We start from the raw sequence: 14,479 nt of genomic DNA on the forward strand, positions 1-14,479 counted from the left end.
CGAGCTGGCTATGTCCACCCTGGCCACACACCCCTCTGACCCCCCCTCCAGAGGTCAAACACAACCGTGATGCATCCCTCAATGAAACTGAGTTTGACACCCCTGTTATAGATCCTAATCTGAGCACTTTGTTTTGAATAATTTTAATTTATTAGGATGAGATTTGACAGTGGGACAGTCCTGGGTAGAGACTAAACAAAAGCCGTCGTTCTTTCAGCCTGTCAAATGGCAGATATTAGGATCAAATTTTGTCAGCTGAAACCAAAAAAAACCCTGCACTGAAATAAACAGCAGTTAAAAAGGCAAAAACGGGAAGCTATAATTAAAGTTTTGGATGATGGGAATCTTTAAAAACATATTTATCTGCATATCCAGTACAACAACAATTCTATTTGTACTTCTCCAGAAATAAATTTATTTATTCAAGAGATGCATTTTAATATGACAAGGGGACAATTTGTGCATTTTGCTCTTGTCTCAAAGTTCTGCTAAATCAGAGTTCGTTTTCTCAGTGTTTGCAGTACTTTTAAACAGTCAAATGCTTGTTTTATTAATTATAGGAAGTATCAAGAAAAAAAGCTGGATGTTAGAGTTTTATTTATCCTATAAACTGCCCAGACTCACTTAGATGAGATGGACCGTTTATATATTTGATAAATACATGAAGACACGATTCTCTACACGATTCAAAGATACTCTACACGATTCAAATGTCTATATATTACCTTAAACAGATTTATGCTCTTTGAAGAAAAGAGATATATAGTGAATTCAACTGAATTCTGTTTCTGCTGTTCAGCAATAATGCCTTCAAATATCTAAACATATTCTGACAGAAAGCTAAAAACATTGTGAGGGCAGGAAGGGGTATGTTTTGTGAGAACCATGATATTAACCAAAGAATTTTTTGTATTTTTTACTAGTTTATGTACTTACATTTCTGGCAGTTGAATATATACAGTACATACAATATGTATAGCTGGATTGTCTGTAGCAACTCAAGGCTGCAGTCTATGCCATGTTATATATATGAAAGCAGTGGACATGATAAGAATATTTTTACACACATCTACTGATGTTGCAAAGTGCCTATATGATTCCTTGTTGATGCTAGAACAGTGTCGTATCAAAATCCTAGACCGGAAGCCTGGAAAACACTTAAGGGTCAGAGAAAAGATAATACTTAACTCAGCAAAAATGCAACAGATGAGACTCAATATATCTGAGGTCATAATCATGCAGGCATCCCAATAATTTGTCTAGAAACATGAAATCAATAAATAACACAATGATTTACAGGTATCTGGCTTCTTTACACTTAATAATTGGGCTAATCAGCACCAGGATCAGCATAATAGCAGGTTGGGGAGGAACATGGGCCAGTCCTGGAGTCTGGGGAAGGCTCTGATGTGGGCTCTGTGTCGGAGGCAGAAAGGGGGCCAGGGCCGGATGCCAGTTATCAGCTGCCTTCAGAGTCAGACATCAGTGAGGCAGACAAACAGCTGGATCCTGTTCCCAGTGTGCGCATGCACAGAGTTGCTAGACAAAGAGAAAAGCTAAAGAACAAGGGTTGACTTGGGAGTAAGGCCACAGGTGGACGATGAATGGCCCCTTCCAGAAGGAATAAAAGAGGAGTGAAAGAGGAGTGGAGCTTGCAGGAGACAATTAGTTCGCCTAATTGGTTTGTGACTGTCTTGAGATTCTTTGCCAAGTTTAGAAGATATCGGCCTGACAGCTCTCCAAGCCAGATAAGGCCTGGGACTGTAAATTCTCCCTTGAAAGACTTTGCTGAAGGTGAATGAGAGGAATTCACTGGTTGTTTAATAAAAGAGGTTTTGTCGGGACCAGGATACGGCTTCATGCTTTTTGGGGAAGCCTAGGTCAGAACACAAAATTCATCGGCCAGTCAGCTGCAACTTTGAGAAACCACTTTTAAGGAAAAGAAGAAAGTGGCTTCAAATCTCCCCCTTATATAGGCAAGGAAGAACATCAGGCATGGCATTCTTAGAGAAGGGAAGAGAGGTTCCTGTTTTTCCTCCTCAAGCTGTAGCAACAACTTGTGCTGGCTGTTCCGTTAAATGAGAGCCATGCCAAGAAACACATCCTGTGCTGCGGGAGAACCATCTGTAATCTGTAACACCTCTCCCTCGGTTTTCACTACGCTCCCTAAATATATAGCAACATGATGATGCTTCATACCGAATTAATTATATCCTGGGATGGGGAATGTCCGACATAGATGATACTTTAATTCACGTGTCAGGGTTGAAGGCTTACAAAGTCTTCCTAGCATTTATTTTCAGCACCGCATTAATAATTTCAGGGGCATTAGCTTTAACTATGATTATATATTCAATCCAGACAGGCATATTGCCCAATGGCTAGCTGTTGAATGCATGAACCAGAGGAGATTATCCTATAGAATGATGTTTAACTCACAATGATTTATTTACATGGGCAAGTACAGAAATTCAGTAAGGTATTTTTAATGTTAGCCATGAGTAAATACAGAGTCTAGGACAGGGGTGACAAACACAAGGCCCGTGGGCCAGATGTAGTCCGTGATCCGGCCTGTGGGTCCATCCAGGAAAATGTAAGGAGCTGGCCTGCATTGCTTCGGCCGTGTCTACTCAATGCGAAGAGGAAACATTGGACCAGCATGGCTTCGGCCCGATCTACTCAATGTGAAGAGGAAATATTGGGTCAGCGTGGCTTCGGCCCAGTCTACCCTGTGTGAAGAGGAAACATTGGGCTAGCGTGGCTTTGGCCCAGGCTACCCTGTGTATAGAGGAAATATTGGGCCAGTGTGGCTTCGGCATGGTCTATCCAGTGTATAGAGGAAATATTGGGCCAGTGTGGCTTCGGCATGGTCTATCCAGTGTATAGAGCAAACACTGGGCTAGTGTGGCTTCGGCATGGTCTACCCAGTGTATAGAGGAAACATTGGGCCAGTGTGGCTTCGGCATGGTCTACCCAGTGTATAGAGGAAACATTGGGCCAGCGTGGCTTCGGCCTGGTCTACCCAGTGTATAGAAGAAACATTGGGCCAGCGTGGCTTCGGCCCAGGCTACCCAGTGTGTAGAGGAAACACGCCAGCAGTTTGGATAGTGGTGTCAAGCTGGTCACACTCAGTCGGCCATGCCCACCCAGTCGGCCATGTCCAGTGAGTGGCGTCAAGATGGCCACGCTCACCCAATGGCCATACCCATCCAGTCGGCCACACATGCCCACCCCTCACCCCGGGGCGGGGTGAGGGGCGGGTATTTCAAAGCCTACTTTATAGTGAATTCATAAAGTAGGCACAGATTCTTTGAATGATATGAAATGTTTCTTCCTAGGTTTCTTGCCACCTGGGCCCAGCTTCCATTTCCAAACCTAGTTGCCAATGGACTCCCTTTCTATCTCTTGACTCATTATGCCTAACCTCCCTTCCATTACTTTCCCAGATTCTGCACAATCTTTCTCATAAAGTCAGCACTGGTTTTCCATCTTTTTTTGCAGAACACTAAACATGTTGCAGGAAACATCTCACCCGTCTGTAACCGTGCAGTTCTTACAGAGCAGAATTGTAAGCCTATCCAGCACGGAGTCTCATAGTACCGATTTCTTTGTTGCTTCATCTCTTCCCTCCCTGCACCCAAAATATCCAGGTACCAAATAAGTGACATTTTACCTAAGATGGCACCGACGAAGGCTGCCTCGGTGAAATGCTCTCTAATTGTTTCTTTATTTCTAATTGTTCTCTGTGACTCACTACGGATTTCCTACTCACGAGACCATCTGCTAAAAATTAAGGAACATTTCTTTAAGGAGCAGCTTTCTTTAATCTCACCCCCGCCTGTCTTTACAAACACGGAGGAGATTCTAACACAGGAGGAGGCAATTCCCACGGAGCCATGGATTACTAAAAAAACCAAACGACGGAAACGAAGGAAACGAGGTAAACGATCTGGGATCTTAATCAAGCTAAGAACTCGCATTAAAACTCCTCTGCCTTCAATTTTCCTAACAAATATACGCTCACTTGCAAATAAGATGGATGAAATACTCCTCTTAAACAAATACTATTCTGATTTTCGCAATTCAGCAGTCCTATGCTTCTCTGAAACCTGGTTAAATGAATCAATTGAAAATAGCAGCCTGAACATTCCAGGATTTCAAATTGAACGATCAGACAGGATTCCAGAAACATCTGGTAAAAGAAAGGAGGAGGCTTATGCCTATATATTAATTCAACCTGGTGTCAAGATTTTAACATAATTTACAAATTCTGTGACAACAATTTAGAGACTCTAATTATCAACTGCAAACCTTACTATTCGCCTCGTGAATTTTCCTCATTTCTTCTAATTGCTGTTTATGTCCCACCACAAGCCTGGGTAAACAAGGCATTACGAACTCTAGCTGACCAAATCATGGAGGCTGAAGCCAAACACCCTGATTCACTGGCCATTGTTTTGGGAGATCTAAACAAGGCAAACTTAAGGAAAGAACTACCAAAATACTTTCAGCATGTCAATTGTCCCACCAGAGGCAAGAATACTCTAGACCACTGCTACACAACACTAAAAGATGCCTATCGGTCTTTACCACGTGCAGCTGTAGGACACTCTGATCATTGCATGATTCACCTTGTACCTGCTTACAGGCAAAGACTTAAAGCCATAAAACCAATAATTAAATCAGTGAAAACCTGGACGGAGGAATCAGAATTAAAGCTACAGGCATGTTTTGACTGCACTGATTGGAATATTTTAAAGATACCTCTGCAGACCTGGATGAACTCACAGATACTGTAACATCATATGTCAGCTTCTGTGAAGACCTATGTGTACCTACAAGGAACTTGCGAATACACAGTAATAACAAACCTTGGTTTACACCTAAACTTAAGCAGCTACGACATTCCAAAGAGGAAGCCTACAGAAAAGGTGATAAAATGCTGTACAATCAGGCCAGAAATGCACTAACAAGGGAGATAAGAGCAGCAAAAGAAGCTACTCTGAAAAGCTAAAGAATCAATTTACAGCAAATGAACCAGCAAACATGTGGAAAACTCTTAAAAATATCACCGGCTATGGCAAACCTCCTTCCCAGGCTGAAGGTAATCAACAACTGGCAGATGACCTGAATGAGTTTTACTGCAGGTTTGAAAGGAAACTACAGCCACCTATCTCCACAACCCCATCTCAGACACACCAACAACAGCCAAGCCTCCTACAACTGACCCCATTTCATTGGGTTCACAATCCTATAGAATGATGTTTCTCACAATGATTTATTTACATGGGCAAGAAGTACAGACTTCAGTAAAGTGTTTTTAATGTTAGCCATGAGTAAATACAGAGTCTAGGACAGGGGTGTCAAACACAAGGCCTGTGGGCCAGATTTAGTCCGTGATCCGGCCTGTGGGTCCATCCAGGAAAATGTAAGGAGCTGGCCTGCGTTGCTTTGGCCGTGTCTACTCAATGCGAAGAGGAAACATTGAACCAGCATGGCTTCGGCCCGATCTACTCAATGCGAAGAGGAAATATTGGGTCAGCGTGGCTTCGGCCCAGTCTACCCTGTGTGAAGAGGAAACATTGGGCTAGCGTGGCTTTGGCCCAGGCTACCCTGTGTATAGAGGAAATATTGGGCCAGTGTGGCTTCGGCATGGTCTATCCAGTGTATAGAGGAAATATTGGGCCAATGTGGCTTCGGCATGGTCTATCCAGTGTATAGAGGAAACACTGGGCTAGTGTGGCTTCAGCATGGTCTACCCAGTGTATAGAGGAAACATTGGGCCAGCGTGGCTTCGGCCTGGTCTATCCAGTGTATAGAAGAAACATTGGGCCAGCGTGGCTTCGGCCTGGTCTACCCAGTGTATAGAAGAAACATTGGGCCAGCGTGGCTTCAGCCTAGGCTACCCAGTGTGTAGAGGAAACACGCCAGCAGTTTGGATAGTGGTGTCAAGCTGGTCACACTCAGTCGGCCATGCCCACCCAGTCGGCCATGCCCAGTGAGTGGCGTCAAGATGGCCACGCTCACCCAACGGCCATACCCATCCAGTCGGCCACACATACCCACCCCTCACCCCGGGGCGGGGTGAGGGGCGGGTATTTCAAAGTATTTCACTACTTTATAGTGAATTCATAAAGTAGGCACAGATTCTTTGAATGATATGAAATGTTTCTTCCTAGGTTTCTTGCCACCTGGGCCCAGCTTCCATTTCCAAACCTAGTTGCCAATGGACTCCCTTTCTATCTCTTGACTCATTATGCCTAACCTCCCTTCCATTACTTTCCCAGATTCTGCACAATCTTTCTCATAAAGTCAGCACTGGTTTTCCATCTTTTTTTGCAGAACACTAAACGTGTTGCAGGAAACATCTCACCCGTCTGTAACCGTGCAGTTCTTACAGAGCAGAATTGTAAGCCCATCCAGCACGGAGTCTCATAGTACCGATTTCTTTGTTGCTTCATCTCTTCCCTCCCTGCACCCAAAATATCCAGGTACCAAATAAGTGACATTTTGCTCAAAGATAAATAAACCACAATTCTGCAACATGGCACAATGGAATAGCAAAACTCTTCCCAGATCATGTTACTTCGGATTGTAAATTTTTGCGGCGGTTTTTTTTTTAAGAGTGAATGAATACTTCTTCCATTGCAAAGAACAGAACTGTTATTATAAAGGCGTACACCAAACAGTTATAAGCCATCTTCCTGATACATGATATGCCATATGTCAGAAGCTACAAACCTCTTACTTGGTAGTGGCTTTCAAAGGCTGCTCCCTGCATCTCACAGTATTTATATAATTCAGAAGTAGGAAGAGTGTCCTATTTCCAGTTAGCGTCATCTTTCCCATCTTGCAAGCTACCATTCTGTTCCTTTCTATTTCTACATTAAACTGCCCATTTAAAAGAAAAAAAATTATCTGCAAATATTATTTAAACCAGTGGTGAAATCCAATTTTTTTTATTACCAGTTCTGTAGGCGTGGCTTCGTGGGCGTGTTGTGGCTTGGTGGGTGTGGCTTGATGGGCATGGCAGGGGAAGGATACTGCAAAATCTCCATTCCCACCCTACTCTGGGGCCAGCCAGAGATGGTATTTGCCAGTGCTCCAAACTACTCAAAATTTTTGCTACTGGTTCTCCAAACTGCTTAAAATTTCTGCTACTGGTTCTCCAGAATCTGTCAGAATCTGCTGGATTTCACCCCTGATTTAAACCTGCACCAACCTACATTTGGATAATCAAAATCACAGGGTTGCAGCGCCTGGAGAAGTATAAAATCCAGTAGCCAGCTATGTTCCAGAACAACATCATTAGAGCAACTACACTCGGACTAGAGAATTGTGTTCAAGCTAAGTCAAGAAACTCTAGTTAACGCTGTAGCATCAGCGGCCATTCTGACAATTGAAGATAACATAACATAACATAATAACAGAGTTGGAAGGGACCTTGGAGGTCTTCTAGTCCAACCCCCTGCCCAGGCAGGAAACTCTGCACCATTTTAGACAAATGGCTATCCAATGGGGTATTGGATAGCCATTTGTCTGAAATGGCATAACTAGAGGGGGAAAGCAGAACTTGTGATGAAGAAAGAGACTATTAATCCTACATTAAGCACAAAGGCCAGAACGTAACAGAAAGAAAGGACTGTTGAAAAGAAGCTGTTCAACTAACAATAAAACAGAGCTTTGGGGTATCAATAAATTGAACTCTTTGTTAATAACACAAAGGCCCATGGCACAACTTTCTCGTCTATGGAAAGGAGGGTCATTTTACTTCGCCACAAACTGGCCAAGGTTTACCTTGATCTACTCACACAAGCAACCTACACACAAGCGCAGGGGAAACGGGGTACAGCTGCTTCCTAGCAAGTGCCAATTCTGGTGTTCTATTATCAAGCCATAATGTTATAACATCAACTTAAAAGCCCACATAACGATTCTAAATTGGATCTTCTCTCCCGTAAACTGGATTTAGGTACTAAACTGAAACAGTTGCCCAGGGGTTGGCGGACTCTTTGTTTTACAACTTTAGAACAATAAAATTGAGCAAGCGTACAAGTCACATCTGTTCTCAATATAAAGACAAAATTATATAAAGGGTTTTTTTGTGTGTATGTGCGTGCCTTTGAGTCAGTCTTGACTCCTGGTGACCGACTGGAAAGAGCAGCGGTGAAATCCACTTACCTTTGCTACCGGTTTGGAAATGGGAGTACGCACGCTTCTTCTGCACATGTGCAGAGCCGTCTAATGATGTAATGATGTATCGGCGGGTGGGCGGAGCCTTCCGCTACCAGCACTACCGATTCGAGCAAGTTGGATAGATCTGGGTGGATTTCACCGCTGGACAAGCCCCTACAGTCTTCTTGACAAGATTTATTTGGAAGTATCTCACCACTGCTACTGTCTTAGGGTTGCGAGAGAATGGCTGGCCCAAGGTCACCGAAGTGGCTTTGCACTTTTAGACAGGAGTACAGGTCACAATCTCTCAGTTTCTAACCTGGTGCCTTACCTGCATCAAAGTGGCTCTCAAGAAATTTAGGAGATAATTCTACCCTTAGGACCTGGGTACTTACGGGACCGCCTGCTGCCACCGGTAGCCTCCCATCGACCTGTGCGCTCCCACAGGGAGGGTCTCCTCATGTTGGCTGGCGACCCCCAGGGGGAGAGCTTTCTCTGTGGGGGCTCCTACCCTCTGGAACGAGCTTCCTCCGGGGTTACGATCACTTCCCGACCTCCGGACCTTCCGACGCGAGCTCAAGACCCTATTGTTTCATCGCGCAGGGCTGGCCTAATGTGTAATGTGTTGTTTTAATTGGGGTTTTATTATTTGATTTTAAAGATTCTTAATTGGTAGCCAAAATTTAATTAGATTTTTATATTGTTTTTAATTTATTTATGACTATTGTGAATTCTGCTTTTATGCTGGCTGTGAACCGCCCTGAGTCCTTCGGGAGAAGGGCGGTATAGAAATCTAATAAACCTAAACCTAAACCTAACCTACCCAGAGGAAGCGTTATGTGCCAAAAGGAAAGGGGAAACATACAGGGGTGAAATCCAGCAAGTTGTGACAGGTTCTGGAGAACCGGTAGCGGAAATTTTGAGTGGTTCAGAGAACCGGCAAATACCACCTTTGGCTGACCCCAGAATGGGGTGGGAATGGAGATTTTGCAATATCCTTCCCCCAGAATGGGGAGGGAATGGGGAGTTTGCAGTATTCTTCCCCTGCCACGCCCACCAAGCCACACCATGCCCACCAAGCCACACCCACAGAACCGCTAGTAAAAAAAAACTGGATTTCACCACTGGAAACATACTTTACTAGAATCCTTAACACATAACCATTTGTTTAACAGTGAAATCCATGACGGCTTTGGAAAATCTATACTGCCACACTACCTCTTGCAGTCGTGTGGTTGTAATTCAGATTGGAAATTTAGGTATCCTCTCATTGCTTTCCCCTTGTTTTAAAAACGAATTACAGCTGCTTAGAGGAGTTTATGGCCGCTACAAACACACGCAAACAATAATCAAGTAGTACATTAAGTCTGCCTCCGCCACACTCATTTTCTACAATTTGGATTTGTGAAGAACTGCAAGTATGCATTCAGGTTCACAGAGAGAAGTCCTTAACTGGTAGCCTGTAGAAACTGCGTCAGTTTCTATTCATTTATAACTTCAGTGAAAGAAACAACTGAGTCTGAGTGCCTACATTTTCCTATGCCCCTGCAAAGCTGACAATAACTCTGTACAAAGAAAGATGGTTATTTATCGTCACTCTGTTCTTCCTGCCATACAGAGTTGCTAAAAAATAGAAGTCTGCATTGAAATAAGAACAATAATCATCCCGGGCTCCCAGACTGGGAGTTATACTATCAAGCAGCAGCATTGACATGGATAAAGGATTGGAAAAACTGAAAAAAATAAATAAAAGGATTTTGACAATAGAGAGTCAAGATCTACAATTAGGCGGGCATGCATTTATTTGGAAGGGGAAAAACAAAATACATACCTACTTTCAGAGACACCAAATTAGAATAGAATAGAATAGAATACAATAGAGTTTTTTTTATTGGCCAAGTGTGATTGGACACACAAGGAATTTGTCTTGGTGCATATGCTCTCAGTGTACATAAAAGAAAAGATACCTTCATCAAGGTACAACATTTACAACACAAATGATGGTCAATATATCAATATAAATCATAAGGATTACCAGCAACAAAGTTACAGTCATAAGTGGAAAGAGATTGGTGATGGGAACGATGAGAAGATTGACAGTAGTGTAGATTTAGTAAATAGTTTGACAGTGTTGAGAGAATTATTTGTTTAGCAGAGTGATGGCCTTCGGGAAAAAACTGTTCTTGTGTCTAGTTGTTCTGGTGTGCAGTGCTCTATAGCGTCGTTTTGAGGGTAGGAGTTGAAACAGCTTATGTCCAGGATGTGAGGGGTCTGTAAATATTTTCACAGCCTTCTTTTTGACTCATGCAGTATACAGGTCCTCAATGGAAGGCAGGTTGGTAGCAATTGTTTTTTCTACGGTTCTAATTATCCTCGGAAGTCTGTGTCTTTCTTGTTGGGTTGCAGAACCGAACCAGACAGTTATAGAGGTGCAAATGACAGACACTATAATTAGAGAAGCCCTTTTACTAATATGGGAAAAAATAAAGAAGAATCACTATAGAAAAATACCAATTTGGCTATCAACCATGGAGGCACTGATACATACTAACCCCGTGATGGCGAACCTATGGCACACGTGCCATAAGGTGGCACGCATAACCATATCAGTGGGTACGCGAGCTCAGCAGAAGTTGGCAAATGGGCTGTTTCTGGTATCCGGAGGATCTCGGTGTGGGGGGAAGCAATTTTCACCCTCCCCAGATTCCTAGAGAGGCCCTGCAGACTGGGGACAATCAAAAATGGGCCTTCCGGTCCCACCGCAAGTTGGCAAACGGGCCATTTTCGGCCTCAGGAGGACCTCCAGGGGGGTGGGGAAAGCCACTTTTGCCCCCCACTAGACTCCTAGAAAGGATCTGGAGCCAGGTGAGGGAGAAAAATGGGCATAATGGGCCATCGCATGCCAGGAGAGGGGGGATGGGGTCGCACACGCATGCGCGGGAGCTGGGCGCATAGAATTATGGGTGTGGGCATGTATTTATTTATTTATTTATTTATTAATCATACTTTTATACCGCACCATCTCCCGTAGGACTCAGGGCGGTTCACAGGCATATTATAAGACAGTATAATAAATAACCATTAAAACCCAATTAAAACTAAATATTATCATAGCCAAATCACTAAAAACAGTACAAAACCAGTTAAAAACCCGTTAAAATTTAGCTAAAACATTTTATTCTTAGGCTAGTCCAGCGCGTTGAAATAATAAAGTCTTCAGTTCACGTCTGAAGGTCCGGAGGTCGGGGAGTTGTCGTAATCCCGGAGGAAGCTCGTTCCACAGGGCCGGTGCTGCCACAGAGAAGGCCCTCCCCCTGGGGGTCGCCAACCTACATTGTTTGGTCGACGGCACCCTGAGGAGGCCCACTCTGTGGGAGCGCACAGGTCGTTGGGAGGCAATCGGTGGCAGAAGGCGGTCTCGAAGGTATCCCGGTCCTAAGCCACCCTCCCTCCTGGCAAGTGATGGCAAAAAGTTTAGCCATCACTGTCATAACGTACTGGACCTAGACAAAATAGTGAGGTACAAAGAATTTTGAAATGACCAAGGAAAATTAAAAAGGAATCGAGAATTAAAACACCAAGGAATTGACATAGATTCTTGGCCGTGGGCCTGCAAATCCAGTCAAGATATAAAAAAGTCACAGAAGAACTAAAATCATCCCAAGCCCATAGAGGCAATGTTATCATTTAGCTAACTAGAGTTTCCCATGGGAGGTTTTAGAGTGTGAAGAACTCTTAACCTTGACATCTAAAAGTCCGTGGTTATTTTGCAAAATTTCATTTGCTCAGCGAAGGTATTGTTATCTATGGTTTTCATTTTCTTCCCTTCTTGTGCCAGCATTAGTACTTTTGCTCTGTAAAAGAAAGAAAGTGTTTTCTTGACCTAGAATAAGAGGAAACACATGCCAAAAAAAAGGGGAGGGGAGAAACCCCCCTCTATAGCACTTCAGATAATATGAAACCATTCATATGTGTAAGTGTTGGCTTAGGGACAACACGCTGCATATAAAAGGATTATATTTGGAAGCTCAACATTATGATTTTTGTTCTATTCATAGCAAAACCGCGACTTCTCCTGCCAATTAAGAGATCCCGAAAGCAACAAGGATCGTGTTTACAGGGCTCATCATCTTTTCACATTGCTCCAATTAAGGGGACTTCAGAATTCTGCAAATCGTTTTCCCAAAAGCAAAAAACAACAACAAAAAAACAAATAAACCTGGAGCTATTTAAATACGCAAAGAACAGTTTTAATCCAAACACGGTTCTTCTTCCCCTTTAGAAGAATTATTCAGAGGGCAACACGAACCTGGGGAACAGCACAAGGCGATTCAACACTCCTTGGTTGAGAAGAGGGAGGGATGCATAGACTGTCTTTCATCACAAGGGGGGTGGGGGAAATGTGACCCATTGAATGGCTGGGGAAAACTTTGTTATACACTTTCAAATTTATGCCTTTGTTTATTCTTATCCTACTTTCCTTCCATGAGCTCAGACAGCATGAGTTGTGTCCTACCTCAATTTTATATCCTTAATAGGCTCGGCTGAAAAATAGTGAGTGACCTCAATTCACCCATTGAGCTTCTATGTCCGAGTGTGATCAACTGATCACCAATCACAAAACGGATCTGAATGACAACAGATAAATTTGTAAGATCTGAGAAAAGAAAGGGCTCCTCAACATTGAGGAGTTAAGCTTGCCTAATTCAGCATTGTCTCTCTCTCCCAAAATCAATGGGGGAGGCCAGTTTCACTTAACAACTGGGTGATTCACTTAACAACTAGGTGATTCACTTAATAACCATGCCCCCAAAAAAGGATCGTAAAATCAGCACAGCTCACTTAACAAATGTCTTGCTTAGCAAAATAAATTCTGGTCCAAATTGTGGCAATAAGTCAAGGTCTACCTGTATCTGCATTGCCAAAATACAGATTGCTAGAAAATATTTGCAGATCCTCATCCTGGACATAAACTGTTTCAACTCCTACCTCAAAACGACGCTATAGAGCACTGCACACCAGAACAACTAGACACAAGAACAGTTTTTTCCCGAAGGCCATCACTCTGCTAAACAAATAATTCTCTCAACACTGTCAGACTATTTACTGAATCTGCACTACTATTAATCGTTTCATAGTTCCCATCACCAATGTCTTTCCACTTATGACTGTATGACTATAACTTGTTGCTGGCAATCCTTATGATTTATATTGATATATTGATCATCAATTGTGTTGTAAATGTTGTACCTTGATGAACGTATCTTTTCTTTTATGTACACTGAGAGCATATGCACCAAGACAAATTCCTTGTGTGTCCAATCACACTTGGCCAATAAAAAATTCTATTCTATTCTATTCTTAGCAAAATAAATTCTGGTCCAAATTGTGGCAATAAGTCAAGGTCTACCTGTATCTGCATTGCCAAAATACAGATTGCTAGAAAACTTGCAATAGCTAAAAGTAGAGATAATAATCTAGAGTTTCTTCAGGAATATTACATGTTCTAAAGTAGATGTATCATTCAATGCTGAATTATTCAGAGAATCTCCAGTTCCGCAAAACATTTTCTAGACCGTCTATTCTGAGGAGGACATAAATTCAATTTATCCTGACAAATTTATCTACAGTAGTTATGTTCCTTATAACCATTAGCAGATCTACAAGGCTGATTTAATTAGTGCAGGGGGGAAAAACAAAGAGACACAATAATTCACAATAATCCAGATGGTTTTTAACTCTTGTAATATTCCTGCGTCTGAGGAATCGAAGCAATGATTTAGAACTGATGGAATGCTGGCTGAAGAAAAGGAGTAAATTATTTTATTTCCTTACATGGCTGCTGTAAGAAAGAAAGAAAAAAGACTCCAAAAATTAGCATCTGCTGATACTAGTGTTAGAAAACATCTCCAAGAATCAATCTTTATTAGTTATCAAATATTTAAACAGCCCATTGGCCTCATTTATGAGTACCATATTTTTCGGAGTATAAGGTAAAGTAAAGGTTCCCCTCGCACATACGTGCTAGTCGTTGCCGACTCTAGGAGGCAGTGCTCATCTCCGTTTCAAAGCCGAAGAGCCAGCGCTGCCCGAAGACGTCTCCGTGGCCATGTGGCTGGCATGACTAAACGCCAAAGGCGCACGGAACACTGTTACCTTCCCACCAAAGGTAGTCCCTTTTTCTACTTGCATTTTTACATGCTTTCAAAACTGCTAGGTTGGCAGAAGCTGGGACAAGGGCCTGGGCTCCCACCCTCTGGAATGAAGTTCCCCCAGGACTCCGTCAACTTCCTGACCTTCAAAC

General features: G+C 42.8%; 1 protein-coding gene across 4 annotated transcripts in view; it reads right to left on the reverse strand.

The window, feature by feature from the left end:
• PALD1 (phosphatase domain containing paladin 1) overlaps positions 1-14,479 on the reverse strand; it is a 167,722-nt gene that overhangs the window by 120,400 nt on the left and 32,843 nt on the right. The window lies entirely within an intron of this gene.

This window comes from Ahaetulla prasina, chromosome 6 (assembly GCF_028640845.1).
Source record: "Ahaetulla prasina isolate Xishuangbanna chromosome 6, ASM2864084v1, whole genome shotgun sequence".
Classification (NCBI taxonomy): domain Eukaryota; kingdom Metazoa; phylum Chordata; class Lepidosauria; order Squamata; family Colubridae; genus Ahaetulla; species Ahaetulla prasina.